Genomic DNA, 20,176 nt, shown 5'->3' on the forward strand with positions numbered 1-20,176 from the left:
AGGGAGGCTAGGTAGTGAGAAGCTGGGAGACCATCTGAAACCTAAAAAGACTCGGGATAGCTTGAGAGCTGAAGAGGATTCATTAGATTGTATTTATGGAGCAATTAGTGTGTGCACAGCTTGGTATTCACTCCTCCAGAGGATTCGCAGATGCTTTCCCTGCTCACGACAACTCATCGCCCCCGCCCCCCCCCCCCCCCCCACACCCTCATCATCCCCGACGCCGTCGTCCCGGCCGACGCCTCGGTGCCTGCTCTCTGGGCCGACCCACGGTCCGCGTTCGATTTTTAGACCCGACCCGGCGCTTCCGCTCTTGGGGTCATACCGGGAGAGTTTCCAGGGCTCTACCGGTCTCGACGACAGAATGGAGACTCGAGGTGTATCCGTTCGGTTCCTAGAGTGCCGGCTAGCGACCGGCAGGCAATCCGCTTAAAGTCAAAACTACCCCGGGCCGGGCGGTCCAGGGGAGAGTCGAGGGCGGGGACTCGGGTTTACAGTGTGGAAGGAAGCGAAGGAAAACCACTTTCACATTTTGACCGAGAATGCTCTAGGGATACGCTATCGGAACGATGGAGTTGGGGCATTCTCGGGAAAGATGCTTCTGCGGCAACACTGTGGGTGAGAGACAACTCGATGGCGTAAAACAAGACGAGACACGGCACTCGAGAGGGGACGAAAAAACCATCGACGGCCACGCCTTTTGCCCTTTATGAGCTTATGGGGTGCAGTGGGAGACAGACATTGTCATATGTGAACATATTACAGAAACGCATAGCACTGGAGTTGAAAGACAACCGATTTCGTTTTAGACATATCAAGCCGCAGCGACGCCGGAGATGAGGGAGATGTCAGACGTGACCGGAGACGCACGTTGCACGAGGAAGTTCCTCACGGCCCCGGCGACTCCAAGTGGTCTGCGCCGAGCGGAACGCCTGGCGGTCAGGCAGTCGCGACCTCATCCGCTCTTTGGGTGCCGTCCCTCTCCTCTTGGCTCCCCCAGGAAAGCGAGCGTCGGTCAGTCGAAAAGGATGGCCCAAATGATGAACGTGGTATTAGGGTGGATTGGTTAGGACTCTCTCTCCTGTCTCCTGGTACCAAGAAAGGTCAAGATGATTCCTTGGGGGAGCCGACTGTTTCATCCCAGATAGGCCTTGAGAACATCCCCTGGCTCATTGGGGCCTCCGTCGGGAGATAGGGTGAGACCATCCAAAGGCCACACGCATGCGCGCACCCACACCCACAAGGCTCGGCCTTGACATTGACCTCTCACTCCCCCGGGAGCAACCCATAGCAGATATGGAAAGGTCCCGTCCTAAGAGCTTTCTAGAAATGGGCAAGCTTGGTGCCAATAAAAGAACTGTTCACTACTCTGCTCTACCTATCTTTCATACTGGACCCCTTCTCTTCAACAGAAATCAATGCCCCCCCCCCTCCCCCCCCCCCACCAAATATTCAGGTCTATAGGCTGCATTCCCGAGTCCAGACATCCCCAGTACGTTTGCACACTGGGCACAAGTCGCAGTGTCTAATACAGGGCCTGCATTTGTTCAGCTCCAGGGCCTATGTGCTTGACTCTCAAGGAAACGGTATCTTACTGCACCTCAGTGAGTCTCTTTACGTTGACATGCATCTCCCACCAAAATTTCTAGAACTCAATTTCTCAGAAAAGGATAAGGTAGACAGTGACAATCCCTGCCTTCCTCCAAACTACCACCTACCTGGCTTCCTCAGAAACCATCGTCATACACAGAAGAGTCCCTTCTTTGGGGACTGTGGATGTGTAAGGTGAATCTGAAGTGACGGGGAGGCTTGATCCATCATCAGAAGCAAGGGCCCCGGGCCTTCGGTCCTACGGCCGAGTCCAACGGAACCGGACCCCGTTTCTGTAACCGGCTTGTGTGTCCAGGGTGACGTCCTCTTCCTCGCGGTTCTAACCCCCCCAACCCCCACCAAGTTCACACGCACACACTCAACACCTTCCCTTGGATGGAGCGGTACGGACTGTGGTACTTCTCGATAACGGGGCAAGTCTGAGAATTGACCTGACAGTCAAAGTGTGGAGGGATGATCCTCAAGGCTAGAGAAATACAAGGGGCAGCCTCTGGCTTTTGCTAGAGTCATATTTCTTGAGAATTGACTGTACTGAGCACTCGGGAGAGTACAAACAACAAACACATTCCCTGCCCATAGAGCTCATGGTCTAGAAGGGGGGAGGACCGGACAGACATTCATTTACATACACAAATCATTAAAGACATAAATAAATTACAGATAATAGATTGATAGATAGACATACAACCACAGGCTGTGGGGATGGGACGAAGAATAATAAAGAGCGTAAGTCAGTGGTGACACATAAGGGAGCGGAAGAAGGAGGGCTTAGGTTAGGCTTTTTGTGGAGATGTGTCTTCGGTAAGGCTTTGAAGTGGTGGAGAGCAATTATCAGTCTGATGGGGGAAGGAGGATATGTGGAATAGTCGGCGGGGAGATAGGTGAGATCGAGAGGGTTGGGCATTAGAGGACAAAGTGTGTTGGTTGGGTTGTACTTGGAGAATAGCGACGTGACATAGCAGTAGTGAGTTTTTGTCTGTTGCAGAGGTGGCATGGTTCAACCGCTGGAGTTTTCTGAACAGCGGGAAACTTGGTGTGAACATTTTTGTAAGAAAACCATGCGCGTAGCATTACCGGAGTATAGCCTGGACGGTGAGGCCAACGAGGGAGGCTGATGTGATCGTTGAGGCGGATAGGATGAGTGCTTGCATTAATGCGGGTAGCGTTTGAATGGAGAACTAGGGGCACATTTTAGCAATGGATAGAGACCGTTAAAGAGAGTACATACTCTCTGTAGAGAAAGTAATCGCTAGTCAGAGTCTTCCCTCTCCATTCCACCCAAAACCATGGACGGCAGGGACTTGAGGCCGTGCAATTTCCCACCGCGTATCAGAGCCGTTAGAAACAAGCGGACTCGGGGACCCGCCGCCGAGGCCTCTCCGGGACACGGTACCAGACCCCGGAGCATCGGTCCGACGAAGGTGGGGGACGAGCGGAGCCGCTCCGCCGGTTCCTGGCCGACGTGCATCCGAAACCTCGGCGGGAACGCGTCCATCTGTGATCCCCAGGTTTGCCTCGCTCGGCCTGCCCTCCGTCTCAGGCGAGAACCGCCTCTGAATCGCCGGATGCAGACGTCTCCGCGACAGCCGGGGGCCTCCAAGCTGGGGAGAGAAGGGTAGGGGTTTCAGGGTGATTTTTTTTCTTAGCAAGCATTCAATTCTCCCGCCTACCAAAAACCTTGATGCCGTGAGAGGGCAGGTCTCCAAGATTGGGCACGTTTGAAAACAGTGGATAAGGAATTAATTTGGCACAGAAGTTCTACTTGGAGATAGTGATCAGAAAGGGTAGAAAAGTGGATACGAGTGTTCAGACAGTGCAAAGGAAGGGAAATCAAAGGCAAAATTGGAAGGGACCGATTTTGAAATCTGGAAGAGGTGAGATAGCTGGGAAGGATGAGGAGTGGGGGAGTTAGGCATGGGAGTCCATGAGGGAGGGGAGGCATTGCTGCCTGAGGGGAAGAGAGAGCCAATTTAAATGGCATTCTCACTGGCTAGGTGATCCTTGAGGGTTCCTAGTGCCTGGATTCTCCACCACAGCCCTCCGTGGCATGAGGGGTCTGATGGTGCTCCTGCGAGTTGAGAAGGAAATGGCAGGAGATTCAAACATTGCAGCTTCTCCAAAAGAGAACTTCCTCCACGCCCCACCCTCTCAAATCAACCTATTGTTCAACAGGCAGGAGAGGAGTCCCTTCTTTGAGGACTGAATATGTGTAGGGTGACTCTGAAGGCGGGACCCGGATCCCTCCATAGAGTTCAAGGCCCCGGATCTTCAGTCCCCTGACCATATCTGACGGAGCCAGTGCCCCGCATGGAGCCCCACACCCAGCTTCCCAAACCGGCTTCCGTTTCCACAGTGGTGTCCGCTTCCTCGTTCTTCTATTCCCCCACCCGGCTAACCCGCTCCACCGTCATTCACGCATGCATAAAACCAGTGCCTTCCCTACGTGGTAGCAGTACAGCCCATGGCTCCAACTCAATTGCAGGGCAAGGCTTAGAATTCACCTGACTGTCCAAACGGTGGAGGAATGGTCCTGAAGCCTGGGGAAAGGCATTAGGTGGCCTCTGCAGAGAGTGTAATTGCTAGTCCAAGTTTTCCCACCCCAAACTGTGCACTGCCAAGCCTTGAGGCTGTGGGACTTCCTACCGGGACCCAGAACCACCTGGACACGCAACTTGGGGGGACTCACCGCCGAGGTCTCGTCGGGCAAAACGGTACGCGACCCGGGACCGTCGGTCCGAGTTATCACCGGAGCTCGTCCGCCGGTCCCGGCCGACGTCGTTACGTTACCTCGGCGGAGGAATGGCCGTGCTAGTGATGTTGAAGGTTTGTGTTCCTGACCGTGCCCTCCGTCTACGGCTGAGGACCACAGCTACATCGCCGCATACTTACATCTCTGGGAGAATCGACGCTTTCAAAGCTGGAGAGAGAAGGGTAGGGATATCAGACAGCCTGTTTAGTGGGCAAATATTCCATTGTCCCTCCTCCCAGGGACCCCAACACCAGAAAAGGTGACATCTACAGACACAATCAATCACACCTAAGCCGAATTCATTTCAATAGTATTTACTGAGTGTTTTCTATGTGCAGAGCACTGTACTAAGCGCTTGAATGTACAAATCAATAACAGATAAAGACAGTCCCTGCCCTTTGACGGGTTTACAGTCTCATCGACCGAATGAACGAAAAACTCCACCCTACTAATACCTGTTAGTCCAGGAGGAGCTTGTACGCCAGGGACTTCAGGTACAACCCAAACTGGACCAAACTCAGTTTTTGAGTACGATGCTGGCACTCCACGCACCCTGTCCGCACCAATGATACTCCATCTCCTAACTCTGCTTTTCAGAGAAGAATGGCGTAGATACACTGACAGTCCTCTGCCCGATTCTCGACAGGCTAGGCAGGTGCTTTCTCCAGGGCCTTGGAGTGTACTGGCTGACCCTGCCAACACCGATGGTGAGTGAAGAGAAATTGGACCCAACTCGAGAATTAAGGGCCCCAGATCTTCTCTGGCCTTAAGGCGGACAAAACCCGTTCGCCGCAAAGAGCCCCAGGCCCAGTTCCTTAACCTGCCTCCATACCAAGAGTGGTAGCCTTCTCCTAACTATCCTTCCCCATTTGCTAGCCCCATTATTCTCTACTACACCCTCTCTCTCTCTCTCTCACACACACACACACACTTCATCCAGACAACACAATATCTCCTTTCCTTTGTGGTGGCAACATGGTCCCCACAGTTCAATCCCTCACTGGTGGGACAAGTCAGGGCATTGACTCGACTGTGCCCACACTGCAAAGGGGTTGGTACCCAAGGCCAGGATGATGCATTCTCTCTGGAGAGAAATAGCTGGTCAGATTCCTTCCTTACCCCAAAGGATGCATTATGGGCCCCTTTCCGTGTCTGTACCAGCAACACATGGAGGTGGCAAGGGAATGGAAAAATCTTGAGAGACACCCCCAGACCTCCTCTGGGTGCCAGGAGCAGCTGTTAGTGGAGCTTCTCCACCAGTCCTGGCTGAAAACCATCTGGGGTTGAGGAAACTGGCCTTGAATCCGTGAGCCTGAACATCCCGGTTTCCCCGTACTGCCCTTGGAGATCCTCATCTGCTGCCAAACACTTCAGTCTCCAGGAGAATGAGTTCTCACACCTGCAGATGGAGAGATAGGAGATTGCAATCTGTATTTGTGTGTGTGTGTAGGGGGGTGGGGGAAGTGGGGTTTGGGCAAGGGGAAAAATACTCTCCCCCCCACCCCCCAAAACACTGACGACCATAGTTAAGCGGACCTACAATACTCTGCCCTATTAATCATTAGCTGCCCCCTCCCCAGAAGGCCAGCAGGGCCTCATTCTTCAGGGCCTGGAGGTCCAGAACAACTATACAAGTCCATTTTAGGGTGAAGCCTGCCCCGCTCATTTCCACCGCACCTCACTGCTGTCGATGTGGTCCCGGCCGGGAGTCGGCATGCCTCTGCTTCTGAAAGGAGAAATGGAGTGGACGCATGGATGTCATCTGTCCCGCCCCTGACCCAACACTCCCAGAAGCCACTATGGGCTGGAGCAGACAGGTACCTTCTCCGGGAACCCATCTTGTACCGGTTCACCCTGCGGACGGGACTGCGGGCAAACAGGGTTTGACCCATCTCTAGAATTAAGGGCCCTGGGTCTGCTCAAGCCCATAATAAACTCACACGATCACAATCCTTGTGCAGAGCCTCAATCTCTGTTCTTCTTCTTCCCTTCTCCAGGGTCTGAGGATGTGCAGGGTGACCCACATACAGGACTATGGGCACAGAGAGATTTGACCCACCTGGAGAAGTAAGGCCCCCGGTCTTCTCAGCCTCACCGGTCACTTCCAACAGAACCGGTTTCCTGCCCAGAGCCTCACCTACCAGAGCCAGCCTCCGTACCAAGATCGGCAGCCCCCGTCTCATTATTCTAGCCCCCAAACTAAGCCCATCTTTCTCTCTCTCTCTCTCTCTCTCACACACTCACACACTCACACACCCCTCCCCCCCCCCCAAAACCAAACGTTCCCTTTGTGGTGGCAGCGGAGCCTACAGCCCACCTTTCCAGGGTGGGGGAAATCTGAGAACTGATTTAACTGGAGCCCACACTGCAAGGGATGGTTCTCAAGGCCAGGGCGAGCCGTTGAGCAGCCTTCTACTTGCCGAGTAATAGCCGGTCAGACTCTCCCTCGAGTCATCCTATGCCGAGCTGTGCATTTCAGGGGGTTGGTGCTGTGGGACTCCTGTTTGCGTCCTAGCTGATGGGTCACAGACCTGGTTGGGGCGGGGGGAGAGGAGGGGGAAATAGCATGTTCATGACCTGTCAAGCAGCAGTATGGTCTAGTAGAGAGAGCACAGGCCTGGGAGTCAGAAGGATCTGGGTATCAAGCCTGGCCCTGCCACTTGGCTGCTGTTTTACCTTGGACAAGTCACTTCACTTCTCTGTGCCTCAGTTACCTCTCCTGTAAAATGGGGATCAAGACTGAGAGCCCCATGTGGGACAGGGACTGTGTCCAACCCCATTTGCTTCCATCCAGCCTCATGCTTAGTACAGTGCCTGACATATAGTTAGCACTTAACAAAGGTCATTATTATTATCATCATCATCATTATGAGTGTCACAAAATCCTGAAACACAGGGCTTTGGAACAAACTTTTCTGCCTCCTTGGGTCAGGTGGAGGGTTTAGAACCTCCTTGCAGTTCTCATTTTACCTATTCTTGACCCCAAAAGGACCCTGCACCCCACATCAGCCTCACTCAAAGCATCGCCCCAAGGCTTTCAGCTGAGGAAACTAGTTGTACTCACAATGCAGTTTCCATGAACAACTGTTGCCCTTCCAGAAGCCCCACACTGTTTTGGTCTCAGCCCAGATTCCCCATTATGCTCTTCTCCACAAGTCATGGGCCACGCACAGACAGCCAAAACCTGAAATGGCAAATTGACCATTCTTGATGCTAGGTTCTCTTTCTCCCCAGGCCTTCCCCACGATCGGCACCAAGGGGCTCCTTTCTCTGAGCACCCGAGTTCTGTGCGGGGCGATGATGAAGACCGGACTGTGGACGCAGGTAGCTTCGACCCATCTGTAGATTAAGGACACCGGGCCTACTCCGGCCCACGGTCGAGTCGGCTCAATCTATTCCCGATAAGGAGCCGAGATCCAGGGCCGGCCTCGGGGCTGCATGAGGGGAGGCCGCCCGTCCTCGCCCCCCAGTCTAACACCTACTTGTCACCCTCATGTGCTCCCTTTCTTTGTCCCTCCCCACCCAATCCCCACTTATATCAATGTCTGTCTCCTCCACTAGACTGTAAGCTCACTGTGGGCAGGAAATGGGTCTGTTTATTGGGATACTCTACTCTCCCAAGCCCTCTGTACAGTGCTCTGAACACAGTAAGTGCTCGATAAATACGCTGCAATGAATGAACACCACCCTCACACCTCAAAGTCAACCCCACGATGCAAACACATATCTCCAACAAACTCATCGCTTTCTGGAGGAGGCAGCAGAACGGCCCTGGCGACACAACATTTCACCTCAAGGAACTGGCATTGTTGGATTGGGGTTGAGGGATTGGTCTTAGCTCAGTCTCTGGAGAAGCCCAGGGAGCCAACTAGTCGGTGTCCACCTGCACGGTCAAGAGCCTCGTGGCTGTGGAGAACTCCAGAGGGCCGTGACGGGTGGAACAGCTGGTAGAGCTGAGGACTGTAGTTGTCTCATACTGCATATCCTTAGGTCGCTGGTTCGATTCCGGCTCGAAGGACTCTTTCTCGAGAAGCAGCGTGGCTCAGTGGAAAGAGCATGGGCTTTGGAGTCAGGGCTCATGAGTTCGAATCCCGGCTCTGCCACTTGTAGGCTGTGTGACTGTGGGCAAGTCACTTAACTTCTCTGTGCCTCAGTTCCCCTCATCTGTAAATGGGGATTAAGACTGTGAGCCCCACGAGGGACAACCTGATTCCCCTATGTCTACCCCAGCGCTTAGAACAGTGCTCGGCACATAGTAAGCGCTTAACAAATACCAACATTAACGGCGGGCGAGTGGTCCGTCGCGACCTAGTCCGTTCTTTGGGTGTCTTCCCTCGTCTCGGCTCCCCTGTGAACACAAGCGATGGTTGGTCAAATAGGAACACCCAAATGACAGGCATGGTTTTAGGGTGCACAGGGGAGGGGTCTCTACCGTGGCTACTCTGAGCCAACCAAGTAAAGACAAGTTCTTGGGGGAAGCTTCCTCTTTCTTCCAGATAGGCCTCAGGACACCTTTGCTCTCTGGGTCTCCTCTGGCCACTTGGCTAAGGAAGTGTCCACCCCAGGGGAGAGACAGATGTTTCTCTACTGACCCTGACCCTTGCACATCGGGAATGGTGGGTCCTAGCCCCAAATGACGCTTGGATTGCTTACAGATCTTTTAGGCCATCCTGCACACGATACACAGAATTTGTTAACTACTAAGTACTTAGTGGAAAGAGCATGGGCTTTGGAGTCACAGGTCATCGGTTCAAATCCCGGCTCTGCCACTTGTCAGCTGCGTGACTGTGGGCAAGTCACTTAACTTCTCCGTGCCTCAGTCACCTCATCTGTAAAATGGGGATTAAGACTGTGAGCCCCACGTGGGACAACCTGATTCCCCTGTGTCTACCCCAGCACTTAGAACAGTGCTCTGCACATAGTAAGCACTTAACAAATACCAACATTATTATTATTATTAGAAGGGTACAGTATAAGAAGGAGACACAGGCCTTGACTTTCAGGAGATTACCTTTTAGCAAGGCAAATAGGTACCCATCATATTCTAAGACCTCTTCCAACTGGCACTCTGAGTGTCAAGGTGCCATAGGGGATTAGGATTAGTGAATGCCCGGCTCTTGAAGTGCTGAGAACACTGAAGTGGCAGTTTGGGGGGAAAAAAGGGTGGAAGGATGAAAACTGAATCGAGAATCACACACTGCCTCCTGGAGAAGATGTCACCTCAGAGGATCCTTAAATACGGAAGACACTGGTCTGCCATATGAGAAGGTTGGGGAGGACTTAGAGGGTCAAAGGAAGAGTAAGCGAGAGAAGATTGAGAAATGAGAGACACAGAGAGAGAGGCACGATGAGGAGCTCACCTCAAGAGTAAACTGTGTGGGCTGAGTCGTAGGGAGAGAAGAATGAGGCTACGTATTAGGTATCTAGGGGGGACAATCTGATGTCTAAGGGAGTGGGGAGAGCATGAGAATAGAAGAGGATCCAACCATGGGGGTCACCCACAGGAAGTGTCAGAGGAAGAGCAAGAAAGAAAAGCTCAAGAAGGAAAACCAGGAGGGGGCTGCGAAGGGGAAATTGAGAGAACATAGAGTTCACGAGGGGAACATGCTGGTCCACACTGTCACATGCAGCTGAGTGGACAAGAAAGACATGATGGAGAATGAGGACTCTCTTTTAGTAGTGATAGTCTTGACTCATACTTCCTACATGAAGAGCTTGTTATGAAGCACTGGCAGTTGCCTTGGTGACAAGAAGGGAGTTGGGGCACTGGGGGTTAAAGGCAGGAATTAAAAGGCAGGTGAAAGCAATAGGCATGGGAGTCTTTCAGGGAGGGGAATCGTTCTAGCTGAGCAGAAGACAGGTTAAGTTAAATTCCTTCTCACCGGCTATGAGAGCGTCGAGGTGGTCCTCCTACATACATTCCCTCCAGCAGCACTCTGCAGCGTGAGTGGTCTGACCATGTTCCTGTAAGTCGAAAAGCAAACAGAAGGAGATGCAAACCAGTATGGTTTCTCCAAAATAAAGACATTCCCCCACCCCCCTCAATCAAGTTACTTCTCAACAGGTCTGAGAGGACCACCACATATGCCCTAGCTTCTCCACTCTTCCCTCCCTCTGCCTTTGGATTCCCACAGTCCCAACCTGGGAGAGGTCTGGACTTCAAGAGCAAGAAGTTTCCAGTGCATTGGCAGACTAAACAAGAGAGTGATACGACCTGCAGTACCCAGGACCCAATCTTTCTATGTTCCCTACTAAAACTCAGGTTGGAGGCTAAAGGACACCATTCCATCACTCATTGGGATTTATTGAGCACTTACTGTGTGCAGAGGCCCGTACTGAGCGCTTGGCAAGTACAATTCAGCAGTAAAGAGAGACAATCCCTGACCAAACCGGAACAGAAAAGGGAACGTGTACACCCACACGCAGTCTGGACACTCGCCACCCCCTCCCTGCAAATCCGTCCTTTTGCGGTGGCAACGTAGTCCATATAGTTTAATCTCTCACTGGTGGGAACAAGTCTGTGGATTGACTAGAGGGTGCCCACATTGCAAGTGGATGGTCCTCAAAGCCAGGGCCATGAATTGAATGGAAACCATTTCATCTGCTATCTGTGAAGTGCTTTCTGGGTGCCAGGCACCGTACTAAGCGCTGGGGTCGATACAAGCAAATCAGGTTGGACACAGTCCCTGTCCCATGAGGGGCTCACAGTCTTAATCCCCATTTAACCTATGAGGAAACTGAGGCACAGAGAAGTGAAGTGACTTGACAAAGGCCACCCAGCAGACAAGCAGTGGAGTCGGGATTAGAACCCATGACCTTCTGACTCCCAGGCCTATGCCCTATCCACTATACCATGCTGCTTCTCCATCTAACCTTCTCACTGGGCCCTCCACCTCTCCCGTTTTGCTGCCGACCGCTGGCCCACTGACCTGCAACGCCCTCCCTCCTCAAATCTGCCTGACGATTACTCTCCCCCCACCCTCCAAACCCTTACTGAAGGAACATCTCCTTCAGGAGGTCTTCCCAGACCCACTTTTCCTCATCTCCCACTCCCTTCTGCATCTCCCTGACTGGCTCCCTCTGCTCTTCCTCCTTCCCCACGGCACTTATGTATCTATCTGCAATTTTATTTCTTTATAGTGATGTCTGTTGATTTGTATAGATGTCTGCCTCCCCGCTCTAGACTGGGAGCTCCTAGTGAGCAGGGATTGTCTCTTTATTGCTTTATTGGACTTTCTCAACCGCTTAGTACAGTGCTCTACACCGAGCACAAAGCTCAATAAAAATGATTGAATGAATGAGTGGTAGGAGATGACAGACAACCTAGGTTTTTTTTCCCCCCTTTTGGTCACTCTTCTCCCCCTCCCTGCCCCAGAACACTGACCAACACAGCTAAGCTGACTGCAACCCTCTGCTCTATCAATACTTACCTGCCTCCTTCTGAGAACCTCAGTGAAGACTCATTTTCCAGGGACTGGAGGTCCAGAACACCCAGTCAATTTCTATTATAAGTCACTCCAGTGCTGCTCCTCCCCACCACACCCCTGTTGGAATGGTCTCCGACAGGAGTACGCACAACGCCGCTTCTCCGAGCAGAATGGGGTGGACACACAGATGCCACCCTGTCCTGCTCCTGAAACTACACTCCCAGAAGCCGCCACACTAGGCCCAAACCGGTCCCTTCAGTTGACCCCGCAGACAGGGCTGCGGGCACACGGACGGTTGACCCATCTAGAGAATTAAGGGCCCAGGTGGTTCTCAGTCTCTCTGTCAAGTCAAACAGAGCGGGTTCCCCACGCCGAACCTCAGCCTCCATTCGCATCAGCCTCTGTACCAAGAGTGGCAGCCCCATTTTCTTTCTCCTTACCCTAAAGCTATCCCCACTGACATACATATATAAGCACCAACACAAAAGGAAAACCATCCCTTTGTGGCGGGAACATAACCCACAGCTCCCTCTCTCAATGATGGGGCATTAGAAGAATTGATTTAACTGTGCCTACACTGCAAAGGGATAGTCCTTAAAGGTAAGGGTGATGAATAGAGCAGCCTCTGTTTGGAGCATAATAGGAGGTCAGATTCTTCCTTCGGTCATCCTACCCTGAGCTATGCACTGCTGAGGTTGGTCCTATGGGGTTCCTTCCTGTATCAGAGCCGACAGGACAGACTCGCACTCCCATTCCTGCCCCCGACCAGCTCCGAGACACGGGACTCACTGCAGAACCCTCCTTTGGTTAGGAGCTAGTAGATCCTGGGTCTGATGGAAGTGAGGTGTTACCGGAGCTACTCCACCAGTCCTGCTTGAAACCCTTCTGGAGTTGAAGAACCTGGCCTTCAAAGACAAATGTGGATGAATGAGTCTGAGGGGCCGGGATCCCCCACCCTGTCCTCCGGATGATAGGCCCAGAGAAGATATTGCTGACCGAAAGAGAAGGATTCTCCATTCTCCGGGAACTGAGGATCTGCAGTGTGACCCTGCAGACGGGACAGTGGACCCAGGAAGATTAGACCCATAAATAGAATTATGGGCTCCGGGTCTCTCCGTTTCACAGTCGAGTCCGACACAGAACCGGTTCCCTGCCAGAGCCTCAGCTTTCAGAACCAGCCTCTGTACCGAGGTTGGAAGCTCCCACCTCTCCATCTTTTCCCAAAAGCTAACCCCATCACATATTCTCACACGCCACCCCACCCCCGACCCCCTTGCCTTTGAACAGCTAGTACAGGTGTTGGCTCCATTTCTGCACGGGAGTGGGTTGCAGTTCTGGGAACCTGACGCTGGGGTCCAGAACTCCACATCTTCCCACCCATACCTTGTCCTCCCCCTTGACTTCCATCAAGGTAGATGGCACCACCATCCCTCCTGTCTCACAAGCCCGTAACCTAGGCATTATCCTGGACTCCTGTCTCTCAGTCAACGCACATATTAAATTCATCACTAAATCCCGTCGGTCCCACCTCCGCAACATCGCTCAAATCGGCCCTTTCCTCTCCATCCAAACTGCTACCACCTCCATATAATCACTCAGCCTATCCTTCCTGCATCAGCGTCCTTGCTGATCTCCCAGCCTCCTGCCTCTCCCAACTCCAATCCACCTTCGCGTGAAACAAAAACTCCTCACTCTTGGCTTCAAAGCTCTCCATCACCTTGCCCCCTCCTACTTCACTTCTCTTCTCTCTTTCTACAGCCCACCCAGTACACGCCGCTCCTCTGCCCTTCACCGCCTCATGGTCCCTCGTTGGCGCATGTTCCGCCGTTGATCCCTGGCCCACGTCCTACTGCTGTCCTGGAATGCCCTCCCTCCTCACATCTGCCAAACTAAGTCCCTTCCCCTTTTCAAGGCCCTACGGAGAGCTCACCTCCTCCAGGAGGCCTTCCCAGACTGGGCCACCTTGGCCTCTGCTCCTCCTCCCCTCTCCATTCCCCCTTCTCCCGCCCTCTTTTCCCCTCCCCACTGCCCTGTGTATATTTGTATTTATTATTTATTACTCTATTTGGTTAATGACATGTATATAGCGATGATTCTATTTATCTTGATGATATCTACGCCAGACTCCTTGGTTTTTGTTCTTTTTGCTTTGCTGTCTGTCTCCCCCGTTTCGACTGTGAGACCATTAATGGGTAGGGATTGTCTCCATCTGTTGCTTAATTGTACATTCCAAGCGCTCAGTACACTGCTCTGCACACAGTAAGCGCTCGATAAATACGAATGAATACTTCATTCTGCTGCCCAGATCATTTTTCGACAGCAAAGATCAGGATGCGCCATCTGCTCCTCAAAAAAACTCCAGTGGTTGTACAACCACCTCCTCTTCAAACAACATCTTTTTACCCTTGGCCTTCAAGCAGTCCATCACTTTGTCCCCCCCCTACCTCACATCACTACTCTCCTAATACAACCCAGCTCCTCTCCTCTTGGCTCCTCTAATGACAACCTTCTCACTCTGCTGTGATCTCCCCATCTCGTCACCGACCCCTCGCCCATGTCCCGCCTCGGGCCTCAAACGCTCTCCCTCCTCAAGTGCGACAGACAACTGCTCTCTCCCACTTTCAAGCCTTATTGAAGGCACATCTCCACCAGGAGGCCTTCCCCTTTTCCTCTTCTCCCACTCCCTGCTGCATTGCCCTGACTTGCTCCTTTGGTTCTTCCCCGATCCCCCGGCATTTAGGTATAGATTTATCATTTATATGTTTCTATTAATGTCTGCCTCCCCTGCTCTGGAGTGTCAGCTTGTTGTGGGTAGGGTATGTACTCTCCCAAGCACTTAGTATAATGCTCTGCACCCAACAGTACCTCAGTAAATATGATGGAATGGAATTGGATCCCACCACAACTCGTGCACTGCCTTGCATTGAGGATGTGGGATTTCCCGCAGGGTCTGGGAGCTGGCTAGAAACTGAACTGGGGAAACTTACTGCTGAGGTCTCTTCCAGCATCATGGTAAAGGACCCCAGAGCATCGCTGGGGTATAATTGGAGCTCCTCTGCCGGTCCTGTCCGATGCCCATCTGAAACCTTGGCAGGAACATCTGGATTGGTGATCCTGAACCTTTGGGTTTCTCACCCTGCCCTCTCTCAGCACCTGAGGACCACATCTCAGTCACCAGATATTCATGTCTCCAGGAGAATCAACGACTTGGAAGCTGGAGAGAGAAGGGTAGGTGTTTCAGGCAACCATTTCTGTTGTTTTGTAAACACTCAATTCTCCCTCCTCCCAATGACCCCAACCTCGGGAGAGGTGAGGTCTATAGACACAGACAATCCATCCCACTTCAGTTGAATGCAACTCTCTGCTCTACTAATACTTAGCCACCCCTTCCAAATCGGTTAGTCCAGGAAGGGCCTGTACTCCAGGGACTGGAGGTCCAACCCATTCATTCAATAGTATTTATTGAGCGCTTACTATGTGCAGAGCACTGTACTAAGCCCTTCGAATGAACAAGTCGGCAACAGATAGAGACAGTCCCTGCCGTTTGACGGGCTTACCGTCTAATCGGGGGAGACGGACAGACAAGAACAATGGCAATAAATAGAGTCGAGGGGAAGAATATCTCGTAGAAACAATGGCAACTAAATAGAATCGAGGCGATGTACATTTCATTAACAAAATAAATAGGCTAATGTAAATATATACAGTTGAGCAGACAAGTACAGTGCTGAGGGGATGGGAAGGGAGGGGGGAGGAGCAGAGGGAAATGGGGGGAAAAGAGGGTTAAGCTGTAGAGAGGTGAAGGGGGGCGGTAGAGGGAGTAGAGGGAGAAGGGGAGCTCAGTCTGGGAAGGCCTCTTGGAGGAGGTGAGTTTTAAATAGGGTTTTGAAGAGGGGAAGAGAATTAGTTTGGCGGAGGTGAGGAGGGAGGGCGTTCCAGGACCGCGGGAGGACGTGACCCAGGGGTCGACGGCAGGATAGGCGAGACCGGGGCACGGTGAGGAGGTGGGCGGCAGAGGAGCGGAGCGTGCGGGGTGGGCGGTAGAAAGAGAGAAGGGAGGAGAGGTAGGAAGGGGCAAGGTGATGGAGAGCCTTGAAGCCTAGAGTGAGGAGTTTTTGTTCGGAGCAGAGGTCGATAGGCAACCACTGGAGGTGTTTAAGAAGGGGAGTGACATGCCCAGAGCGTTTCTACAGGAAGATGAGCCAGGCAGCGGAGTGAAGAATAGACTGGAGCGGGGCGACAGAGGAGGAAGGGAGATCAGAGAGAAGGCTGACACAGTAGTCTAGCCGGGATATAACAAGAGCCCGTAGCAGTAAGGTAGCCGTCTGGGTGGAGAGGAAAGGGCGGATCTTGGCGATATTGTAAAGGTGAAACCGGCAGATCTTGGTAACGGATAGGATGTGTGGGGTGAACGAGAGAGACGAGTCAAAGATGACACCGAGATTGCGGGCCTGGGAGACGGGAAGGATGGTCGTGCCATCCACGGTGATAGGGAAGTCTGGGAGAGGACCGGGCTTGGGAGGGAAGATGAGGAGCTCAGTCTTGCTCATGTTGAGTTTTAGGTGGCGGGCTGACATCCAGGTGGAGACATCCTGGAGGCAGGAGGAGATGCGAGCCTGAAGGGAGGGGGAGAGGACAGGGGCGGAGATGTAGATCTGCGTGTCATCTGCATAGAGATGGTAGTCAAAGCCGTGAGAGCGAATGAGTTCACCAAGGGACTGAGGGTAAATGGAGAACAGAAGAGGGCCAAGAACTGACCCTTGAGGAACTCCAACAACCCATACTGGACAAAATTCAGTTTTGTCTGTCTTCCATGCTGTCTGTCTACACCTGTGGCAACTCAATCTCTGAACTCTGTTTTTCAGAAAGGAATAGAGTTGACATACCGATAGTCTTCCTGGCTGACTCCAGACCCTAGATTCCCAGAAGCAACCACTGGCAGGCCAAGAAAGCTCCCTTTGTTCTATTCCTGGCTCCACCTCTCATCTGCTGTGTGATCTTGGACCAGACACTTCACTTTTCTGAGCCTTGGTCACCTCATCTGTAAAACAGAGATTGAGTAGTGAGCCCCACGTGGGGCAGAAACTGTGTCCAACCCAATATGCTTGTATCCATGCCAGTGCTTAGAACAGTGCTTGGCACATAGTAAGCACTTCAATAATATACTATTAATTATTATTATTCTCCAGAGCCTGTGGTGGACTCTGCAGACAGGACTGTGGGTGCAGGAAGTTTTGACCCATCTGTAGAATTAAGGGTCCTGGGTCTTCTCAGTTCCACAGTCAAATCAGACAGAAACAGTTCCCTGCACAGACCCCTGGGCCCCTATTTCCAGAACCAGCTTCCTAGGCAAGAGTGGCAGCCCCCTACTTGTTGTAACCCCTTCATGCACACACACACACGCAGAACACCATCCCTTTAACATGGCAGTACAGCCTGTGGCTCCATCTGTCCACAACAGGGCGAGTCTGCAGATGGATCTCACTGTCTCACTGTGCCCACACTGCAGGGAAAGAGTCCTCCGGTGGGGAGTCACAACAAGCAGCCTCTGTAGACAGAGTAGGAGACAGTCAGATTTGCCCCTTGGTCATCCAGCTCTGAGCCGTACGCTGCCAGGGCTACGGTTCTTCGGCCAAGGTCTCAAAACTAGCTGGACATAGAGGTGGGGGATTTGGGAGTCACCGTCAAAACTTCCTCTGTGGATGGGGCAGAAGAGCCTTAAGTTGACACGAGCGGGTCAGTGCTGAAGCTTCTCAAATGGTCCTGGCTGATGAATTCATGGACTTGGGAAATCTCTCCACTGAGCGGCCACAAACCGAGCGGACCATCGACCGCCGCCCGGGACGGAGGACGCTGAGATCTCTCCGCCGAGACATCCCAATCAGGTGCGGACGGTGGACCGCCAGCCAGGACGGAGATCTGCCCGAGGACATGACACGCACGATGATGATGGAGTTGATGACAACAGAGGGGTTTCTGTTTCAAAATCTGGAAATGTTCCACGTACCTGCAAAATAGGATACCACTCAATTGAAAGAAACGTCCACTTTTTTGACACTTCCCCATTTTCAGGCACATCTCAAAGTCAGATTGGGACCCCCACAACTCTGATCTCCAGAGACGAATGGCAAGGCAACATTCCTGCACTTCTCCCACCCCTCCCCCACCCCCCAACACACACACTCCCTAGGGGAAAGGAGAGAGGCAAGGTGACTCTGCAGGTGGGATTGAGCGCCCAGGGGGGTTTGACCCACCTAAAGCTTTAAGGGTCCTGGGTCTCCTCAGCTTCCAGAGGCAAGTCAGATGGAATGGGTTTTCTGTGTTAACTCCCAATTCCAGAATGAGCCACTGTGCTGAGAGCGGCAGCCCCTTCCTCATAAGACTAACCCCCATCACACAGGCACACGTAGACACAAACACATGTACACTCCATCTTCCCTTTGGACAGGGAGTGTGGCTCCTGGCTCCATTTCTCCACTTGAGTGGGTCACGGTTCTTGGACCCAGCCAGTTGGATCCTCTCTCCAGAACTCGAAGAGTGCACTGAGCAGCCTCTACAGAAGTATGAACATCAGCCAGCTACCCCTACAATACCACCTCCACTCACCCGAGTCATCCATACCCAAGCTGCTCGCTGCTGGGCTGGGAAGACAAGAGGAGCCGTCCTCCCTGGCAGCTCTGGGTTGGGATTCTGGGTGATGGTTCCTTCTGGGACCGAGAGCGAAGGGAGTCATTTGCCATCGCCATCCAGGGGCTTCTCTGGGGATGGGAAGTGAGGAGAAAAGAAAAGAACATAATAATAATAATGTTGGTATTTGTTTAGCCCTTACTATGTGCACAGCACTGTTCTAAGCGCTGGGGTAGATACAGGGTAATCAGGTTGTCCCACGTGAGGCTCACAGTTAATCCCCATTTTACAGATGAGGTCACTGAGGCACAGAGAAGTTAAGTGACTTGCCCACAGTCACACAGCTGACAAGTGGCAGATCCGGGAGTTGAACTCATGACTTCTGACACCGAAGCCCAGGCTCTTTTCCACTGAGCCACGCTGCTTCCCATCTGCCCTGGAATCTCTCCACTGAGAAAGAAAACAATAGAGACACCTGTATGGAGTTAGAAAGTGCTCTATCTGCCCTCAAAACGCAAGGCAGCAGCACCACCCGCTCTCCTTCCATTCTCCAAGCTCAATACCCCTCCATCTCCCAAACCGCCTCCCGTCTGGCCAGATAGACACTTGGACCTAGACAGTCTTCGGGTGTGTGAGAACCAGCATCTTTCACTCCTGATTCTAGCTCCACAACTCCCCCAAAAGCAGCTAAGGAAGCCCTTCCCCAAATGTCAACATGGACCACCCTCACCTCAGGAAGCAGAGAGGAGCTTGGGCCAGTTCCGCAGCAGAGAGTGAAGCCTCCATTTAGGCCATCTGGGCTTGGGGCAGGGGCAAATAATCCACATGGGCCCTGTGGATATCAAATGACCCACGTGGGCCCTTGTCTTTTCTTATGCCTTCGAGTCGTGTCCGACCCACAGGGATGTCATAGACATATCTCTCCCATAATGCCCCACCTCTATCTGCTGGTCGTGTATCCATAGAGTTTTCTTGGTTAAAAAAAAAAAAAAAAGTCAACAGCTTACCACTGCTTTCTTCCATGCAGTAAAGTCGAGACTCGGCCCTCGTCTCTCTCTCATGCTGCTGCTGCCCAGCACAGGAGAGTTTTGACTTAAAGCATATTGTCTTCCACTTGCGAGCCACTGCCCAAGCTAGGAATGGATTGCCTAAGCTTCTGTTTGACTCTCCCTCCCATAGTCAAGACTGATCGAGTATTGGAAACTCTCCAGGTGCAACCCTGAGAGGGGCACATAGACTCTTGGGGGTTGATATTACACACATGGGTTTCAGTGGGCATAGTAACTGAAACAGGCCCTTGTGGGGCCAAATAAATGACATTGGCCTCTAACTAGTTTAACAGTGGACCTGGGACCCTTGGAAGGCCAAATATCCCACATGAAGTCATGGGACTCAACTCACTTTCACCCCCCAGGAGGCAAAATATCCCCATGTAGGCCCGAGGGGTGCAACACTCACACCAGCCCCCAGGACCCCAATAACTCACTTGTGCCCCCAGTAACCCACTTGGGGCCCCGGGAGCCACACCCACCCCGACCACATTCCCCATCCCCTAACTACACCCCACCCCCTACCCTCCATTCCCACTGCCCACCCTTCATCCCCCATCCCCCCGTGCCTTATGTCCCCGTCCCCCCCACCAATCTCCACTCCCAAGACCCCATCCCACCACCCTGTCCCCCTCTCCCCAATTAACCCATTCCCCCCAACTAACAACCTCCATGCCCCCACGCACCCATTCTAGCAGGCTCCCCAGACCTCA

General features: G+C 52.6%; 2 long non-coding RNA genes across 2 annotated transcripts; both read right to left on the reverse strand.

Moving 5' to 3' along the window:
- Positions 1-5,504: 5,504 nt before the first annotated feature.
- On the reverse strand, positions 5,505-8,377 carry LOC114811303. Its single transcript, XR_003758980.2, has 4 exons — positions 8,244-8,377; positions 7,425-7,544; positions 6,038-6,086; positions 5,505-5,759 (listed from the first exon to the last, which is right to left on the reverse strand). It is a non-coding gene; the product is annotated as an uncharacterized LOC114811303 (long non-coding RNA).
- A 261-nt stretch (positions 8,378-8,638) lies between these two features.
- On the reverse strand, positions 8,639-16,819 carry LOC114811294. Its single transcript, XR_003758959.2, has 4 exons — positions 16,674-16,819; positions 14,775-15,001; positions 10,243-10,324; positions 8,639-8,708 (listed from the first exon to the last, which is right to left on the reverse strand). It is a non-coding gene; the product is annotated as an uncharacterized LOC114811294 (long non-coding RNA).
- Positions 16,820-20,176: the final 3,357 nt, after the last annotated feature.

The sequence above is a fragment of the Ornithorhynchus anatinus genome, chromosome 4 (assembly GCF_004115215.2).
Source record: "Ornithorhynchus anatinus isolate Pmale09 chromosome 4, mOrnAna1.pri.v4, whole genome shotgun sequence".
Lineage (NCBI taxonomy): Eukaryota > Metazoa > Chordata > Mammalia > Monotremata > Ornithorhynchidae > Ornithorhynchus > Ornithorhynchus anatinus.